Genomic DNA, 7899 nt, shown 5'->3' on the forward strand with positions numbered 1-7899 from the left:
CTGGCTCCACAGCCCGGACGCCTGAGTTTGCCTCCGACTTCACCACTTTTGCGTGGGTGACCCTGGGCAACTCACTAACCTCGCCGTGACTCAGTTTCCCTATTTGCAAAATGAGGATCATGACAGTGCTGACCTCACAGGATAGCTCCTTGCTTCATGCAGGCCAGGCTTTGGGATCCAGCGGTGGACAGACAGATAGCATCCGGGCCCCTACTGAGCCCATGTCCAGGGGAAGGCAGACCCCATGGCCAGTAATGACATTAGGATACAAGAAGGACTCAAGGTGATAGAGGGGTGGATGGGCAAGGGGCAGGTGAGGAGGCAGTAGGCCACCCATGTAGGCCATGGTAAAACTGTGTCCTGGGAGCAGGGACACTTCCGTGTCACCGGGAGTGACACGAGCACAAATGCAATTTAATAACCCAGGGTGACAAGTGCAAAGTCCGGAAAGGCCCATGGAACTGAGAAAGCACAGAGGAGAGGCCCAATCCAGCCTGGAAGGCTTCCTGGAGGAGGTGATAACCTAAAGAATGGGTAGGGGAAATGCAGACAAAGAGGATGATGACAGTCCTCTAGGTGGAAGATGGAAAAAAGGAGTCTTCTTCCAGAGAAGTCCACTGCTGATTACATCACATGGAGAGGCTCTGTTTGATGTTGGTGGGGCTCTGACCAGCCCGATGCCCTTCTTAACCATCAGGAAGCAGACCCCAGGCCTTCCTTCAGCCACAACAGCTGGCTAGACTTGAGCAACACCCTCTCTCTCTCTCTCTATATTTATTTATTTATTTATTTATTTATTTATTTTTTTGCGAGAGAGAGAATGAGAGACAGAGAGCATGAGAGGGAGGAGGGTCAGAGGGAGAAGCAGACTCCCTGCCGAGCAGGGAGCCCGATGCAGGACTCGATCCCGGGACTCCAGGATCATGACCTGAGCCGAAGGCAGTTGCTTAACCAACTGAGCCACCCAGGCGCCCTCTCTCTATATATTTTTTAAAGATTTTATTTATTTATTTGAGACAGAGAGAATGAGAGATAGAGAGCATGAGAGGGAGAAGGGTCAGAGGGAGAAGCAGACTCCCTGCCGAGCAGGGAGCCCGATGCGGGACTCGATCCCAGGACTCCAGGATCATGACCTGAGCCAAAGGCAGTCGCTTAACCAACTGAGCCACCCAGGCGCCCCAACACCCTCTATATTTTTAAGGTCATCTCCTATTTGTGGCGTGTGGAACTAGCTTTCATGTTTGGTAGTGAGGTTTTTTTTTTAGAAAAGCTTTCTTCAGAAGAAATGTATGTACATGAGTCAATTTAAGGAAAATAACTAATGTAGACAATACTTCAGGGCAAAAATAATAGACGTGGGGTAGGAATCACTGAGATTTGGGGAAGAGGTGAATTCTAGAGGAGAGACTGTGAGAGACTATTCAGAAAGCGAACGGTCCAGAACTCTCTGGAACATGAGTTCTTGAACCCCAAGGCTGAAAGCATTAGCTTTCGGTCTTGAGTCCAAATCCCCTTGAACAAAAGAGGCTCCATCCAGTAGGGTGGGGCCAAGGGAGTGTGGCTGCTTGCTGACAGACAGACAGACAGACAGACGGGCTCTCAGCCACATGAGAGTTTGTTGCCAGGCACGCACGTAAACTCAGAGTTCACTGTGTTGAAGCCAAACTCCCTGGATGATTCAGGCGTCAGCTCAGTCCCACTGATATGGCGTCCTGGGGCACTTTGCATCTGTGCTCTCCTAAAGCCCACCCAGGGTGGTGCCCACTGCCCCCACTCCACCTGCCCCCTCTGCCCCAGCCTCTCCCAGCTTAGCATGCCTCACGGCTCACCTGGTGCCTATTCGGTGAGGGTGGAGTAAGATAGCATGTCAAGTCTTCAATCTTGGTTCTGTTGGGACCCTTGGCGACCACACAGCAGGGATGGGGCTGGCTGGCTTTTAGAACACGAGACACTCCTCAGGACAGAAAAATAGGGGTACATAAAGCCCCTAGGCTGTTGCCTGGCATGCAGGGGTTCCCCCCCACCCAACACACACACACACCTGCCTGGCTTCCATGTGCGTGTGAGCCAACTAGAATCACACAGCCCGTGGCAGCCTGAGCTGGAAGGATCCTCCAGGGTCACAGAGGTGCAAAATGCTCCGTGAACAGATGACGAAGCTGGATCCCGGGGGAGGTCGCCCTTCCCAGCTCCAGACCTTCCGCAGTCATCCGCCTTCCATCTGCCCCACACCCCTGAATGTATTCAGAATCACATTCCTGCCCAAGACACGGTATGGGGGTGATAGGCACTAACGCATGTGTGTCCGTGGGGCCGGGAGGGGGGACAACAGATTAACACGAGACCTCTTGAGTGCTGAGAGGGGGCTGTGAGGCGGGATTTCAGGACTGTGGCTGGTCTTGGGGCGAGGGGACCTGGGGCTCCTTGGCAGGGGAAGGCATTCAGAAGAGGGGCTGTGTCTTGCTAAGCAAGCCCTTCCCTCTCTGGGCCCCAGATCTTTCTGTGCCAAGAGGACACTGGACAGGGGGGAACCGCGGGCGTGGGCCTGGCGACGGGCTGGGAGGGACAGGCCAGCCTGGAGCCACTCTAATCTGGGGCTTAGCTCTGACTTCAAAGCCGGCAGCTTCAGCTTTGTTGGAATGTCCAGCCCTGGTGGGGGCAGAAGGGGGATGCCTGGTTCCCATCAAGCTCCAGAGAGTAACTGTGGCCTCTCGGGGCCCATGAGGGTGGGGCAGGTGTCATGAGGGCGGGGCTGGGGATCTCAGCGGGTGCATCTGGGGTGGGGGGAGCCCCAGTGCCTTATGGATGTGTGACCTCGGGCCAGTGGCTTAATCTCTCTGGGTCCTTGTAATCCTCATCAGAGAAACAGGGTGAGCGGTACCTCCCTCCTAGGGCAGCACCTCATCTAGGGTATGGCCCTGAGCTTGGGAGGACCCCCGTCTGTGCATGACCTGATATGGGAGCGCATGCTCTTGGCGCCAGGGTGGTCCTTGTGGCCCCACAGCGCCATCTATCGACGGCTGAGCAGCCGAGCCCGGTTCCAGCTTCCCCAAGGCCTGGGCATCTTCTGGGCAGCCACGGGCACAAGGTTAAAAATGTAATTTGGGGGCAGACAGGACTGAATATGAGTTCCGGCTGCCGGATTTCTGGATGAACGACAGGGTAAGTTTTTTAAGTTCTTCAGATCTTGCTTTCCTGTTAAAGACTGAGCACACGCGTATGTCCCCTACACACTACGCTTTCTATGCGCTCACACATATAACTCTCCCAACAACCATGGGAAGTAGAGCCTATCATTATTCCCACTTCACAGATGAAAAAACTGGGGCCAGAGCGGGTAAGGCACTGGCCCTGGGCTGCTCAGCCAGTAAGTGGCAGAGCTGGGATTTGAACCGGGCAGTCAGCCTCCATCAGTCCTTGCTTCCTACCACAAGACCAAGTAAGGCAGCAGGTGGGGCCACCTTGGACAGGCACAGGTAAGACTTACTCCTGGTCATGGGGCTGAAACCCTTGGCTCAAGGAGGGGTGCTCCTATGACTTCGGCCCAGGATTTGTTGTTGCTCTGGGTTCATGTCCTAGCTTCACTACTTACTAGCTCTGAGATCCGGCTGCACCACCCAATGCTTGGTGCCCCCCATCCTCATCGATGGCTTGGCCCAAGGGTCAGAGGTGAAGCATGGAAGGGATCCCAGGGCCCGGCAACAGTGAGCTCTTGGTTGTTCTTCTCACTTACCAGTGATGTCCTTGCTCCAAACTGGTGGCCCCTAATGGTTCCTTTGTACCCAGAGATGGTCCTCCACGAACCAACACTCACCCTGCCACAGTCCTGTGTCCCCGCAGCACCAGAAGTTCTGTTCTGTGTTCAGGGGGAAGCGACTTTGTCCTGGTTCCCGTGCCCAGGAAAGTGAACTGAGCTGTCTGAGCCCTGGGGACCCAAGTGGAGGGAGAAGCAGCTTCGGAGGGGCCTCACCCTAACCCTTGTACCTGCTTGGGACCCTGCCTGGGGGGAGGGGGGTATCTCCTGCCTGCCACCATCTGTCATGGGATCTGTTCTGTGATCCCTGGTTCCTGCATGCAGATGGGGTTACTCTGTACCTCCAACCACTTCTGGCTCTAGAACTTCCTTACCCTTTCCTTGTCTCCCTCACTGTGCCCATCAGAGCGTTGGATTAGCCAAGGACACAGTTCTAGGCCTCCAGACCCTTCCAGTGGGAAGGGCCTTGTCCGTGCCGTCTGACCCTCCAGTGAGAGCAGCAAGCTTCCCAGCGGCCACGGTGGGGGATGGAAGGGCCAAGAATGGGGCCACGAAGCTCAGGGTCCGGGGACAATCATCCGATCCAGCCTGCGCTTGTTCCATGTGGGCCTCCCACTCAGTGCAGTGCCCATCCCAGAAATGCCCTCATCAGCTCCGTAATTACTGGTTCTCCTTCCTGCCCCACCCCCAAGCTCTGTCAAGTTTTTGCCGGCAGAAAGGAGCCTGCTGTAAAAGCTGGAGGCCTGGGCTGCCTTGAGCACATCCAAATAAAATGGAAAAGGAAGCGGGCACCCCAGAAACCCACTATGCAGCTTAGGAAACTTTGGGATGGGACCACAGATCAAGCTGGGCCCAGAGTAGCCCTGACTGGGTGCTGAGGACCCTCACTGGACCACCATCCAGGGAGGCAGTCCTGGATGGGGGCTGTCTCTACGCAAACCTGCCCGTAATGGGGTGAGCTCCCCGTCACCAGGTGCCGAGGGGCCTGGGCCACCTGCTAGGTAGGCTTTGACAGTCGGTAGCACTTGGACCTCCATTCTGGAGTGACGACAGAGGCCACCGCCGGACATGTCACGAGGCTGGGCACAGTGAGAGGCCTGTGCACCCGGTCCTGACCTCCTGCCGGAGGAGGACTCAGAGAGGCCAGAGACGGCTGCCCCTCTTCAAGGGTAGAGCCAAGAAGCCACGCCGGGAGGGCAGGGGGCAGTGCTTCTTGGTTCATCTGAGTTCCATTTCGTCTGGGTCAGTTTGGGCTCCCAGGCCATGTCCTGTGAGCTCACAGCAAGCAGGGCCTCCCGTGAGCTGCAGGCTAAGGAGTTCGGGCAGATTCCATCCAAGATGGAGCCACGGCTGCCCTGGTTGGTGCCTTCCCCTTGGGGGACAACACCCAAATCCCTCAGCCCCAGCCCCCAGCTGCACCCAGCATGTGGGGGCCACCAGTGTGTGGGGGGGTGGGTGCGTCTGCCTGATGATACCCGCTGGCTTTGCCAAAGCTGACCGACCGGAGCCATCAGGCTGCCGTGTCCCAGGGAGCGGGGGAGGGGGGGTAGACAGGCCCGCAGGGTCTGGGTAGACAGCCTGCATCTGCCCGAGCACCCTGCAGTCCCACCCACCTGTGTCCCTTTCAGAACTCGGCCGTTTGTCCATGGAGTGGAGTGTGGGCCAGGCCTGGGAGGCCCCGGGGACCTGTGATTTGTGTCCTCCACGTTGGGTCATCAAAGGCTTTATGAGGCCCTCTGGCAGGCCCGCTGTGTTTCCGAGAGGTGAGATCATGCACCTGAACGTGGGGCCCGCCCGGCCCTGAACCCTGAAAGGGCCTCTTGTTCTCCAGGACCGGGCTGTCAGCACCCAGCTTGTAACGGGAGCTGGTTCTGTTGGCCACTCCTGCCCGGCCAGAGGCCAGGGGAAGGTGGCGGCAGCTCCGGCTTGGCCCTGAACGTGCCCATCAGTCCGGGGAGCCCTGATCTCTCCGCATCCCTGGTCCTGGGGATGGGGGAGCAGGGTTTGGGGGGGGGGCTTAGCATAGAGGCGTGCAATGATTGGCCTGCTCTGCACCCTTGGGTTTTTGGGTACCCAAAGGCTCAGCGAGGGCTTCGGGAGCTCTGATGCCTCCCCTGGGGCCCCATCCACTGCCTTCAAGATGCTTCCAGCCCAGGGAGCTGAAAGACAAGTAAATGGGTCTCAGCAACACATGTAGGAGGGCTCTTAGAGGGACTTCCGCAGATCCTCGGGAACAGAAGGGAATGAATGAGGGCTTGTGGGGGTGGGGGGGTGGGGGAAGCCCTCACGAAGTGGGGGCTGCAGGCTCCACCTAGACTTCTGGCAGAAAAAAAGCATGGGAGGGCAAAGGGACAGGCGAGGATTGTGTGCAGGAAGGGGTGGGGGGGGCCGGGGGTTCAGGGGTAGGGCTGGGCCTACTCAAAGGCCTACAAGGCCATTGGTGGGACCCAAGGCCCCAGTCGGAAGCTGGCTGGGGACAACGAGGGGCGTGGCTGTTGTGACACTCCCCCCCCCCCCCCCCCGTGCCACCCGCCCCCCCGCCAGGGCAGGGAGGTGGGGTGGGGTGGGGAGTGAGGCGAGGCGGGCTGCAGGGTGCAGGCCTTAGGGATTCCAATCTTTGTTCTCTTCCTTCATCATCAAAAAGTTTCAATTTGATCTCTCCTGGGCGGCTATCTTAGCATTCCTCCCATAATTAGTTACATGTTCTGCATAGTTAGCCCATGTTTGGACTTCTTAAAACTTGCAAACTTGTAAAGAAACAAACGAATAAATAAATAAGCAAAAAAGTCCACAGCGGGGGCTTGTTGTTGCTGTTTTGGGCGCTTGGTGTTGCTGTTTTTACTCTGTGGACTAAGTGAATAAATGCCCAGAAACACATACAAATAAATACTTTTATGCAGTGTTTTAAGTTCAGAATGGCGATGCATATTTAATGTTCTATAGCAGGAATTGGTAAACTTCCTGTAAAGGGCCAGGTAGTAAATCATCCAGCTTCCGCAGCTGTCAGGCCTCGGCTGTGACCACACAGATCTGCCCTTGTGCCAAGCAGCAGGGCCAGCGTGTAGACAAATGTGCGTGTTCCAATCGCACTTTGCTGATGGAAACGGAAATTGGAATTTCATATCATCTTCACGCACCAGTCACCAAACCATTCTTACCCTGCAGGCTGGACACAAATAGGCTGTTTTCCAAAGTTTTCTGACTCCTGTTCAATAGAGAGAGTGGTTACTATTTTATTTTTTTTAAGATTTTATTTTTAAGTAATCTCCACCCCCAACGTGAGGCTTGAACTCACAACCCTGAGACCTGAGATCGAAAGTTGCACATTCCACGGACAGAGCGGAGCGAGTCAGGAGCCCCTAGAGCGGCCACTCTTTTCAAAAAAAGTAAATAAATACTTAGAAATGTGTATGTGTCTTGTAAACAGGTCTACTGTAAGTTTTGGGTACTCCTTGCTGCATCGAATTGCCCCAAAACGACGCGGTATAATGCAGTAACAATCTTACTAAGTCTCGGGGGCCTGTGAGTTGACCATGCTCAGCTGGGAGCTTCTCCTGCTTCATACAGTTTTCGGTGTTTGGTTGGGGCTGCAACCAGGCCTGGAACATCCCAGATGTAACTAGCAGCTGATGCCGGAAGTCGCCTGGGACCTTAGCGGGGGTTGTCACCCCGGGCGCCTCCATGTGGCTTCTCCACACATTCTGGAGCAAGATGGCTAGATCCCGAGAGGGAGCGTCTAAGAGGGAGGAAGCAGAAGTTGCTGGTCTTCTTAAAGGCTGGGACTGGGACCAGCACAGTGTCCCTGCCGTGGCATTCCATGGGTTAAGCCAGCACAAGACCAGCCTGGACTCTAAGGGAGAAGAAACAGATCTCTGGAAGGAAGGGACCGATAATCTGTGGCCATCTTTCATCCACCAGATACCTGTCAAGGTCAACAGGTGGATAGATGAACTGCTAGGGATTTCAGGTGATTGTCGGATGTTTGAATCGAGTTCAGGGGGCACACTCAGGAGCACCACAGCCAGCGGCCCATGGGGACACGCTCCTAGCTGCGTAGTGGCTATGACATTTTTTGAGCACCTACACTGGGCTCATTATATCCCATAGATACCCGACTATGTCAAGTAGAAACTGTTGTTAGTACA

The sequence above is a fragment of the Mirounga angustirostris genome, unplaced genomic scaffold (assembly GCF_029215605.1).
Source record: "Mirounga angustirostris isolate CCGP_5_RB_7025 unplaced genomic scaffold, mMirAng1.0.hap1 SCAF_5, whole genome shotgun sequence".
NCBI lineage: Eukaryota > Metazoa > Chordata > Mammalia > Carnivora > Phocidae > Mirounga > Mirounga angustirostris.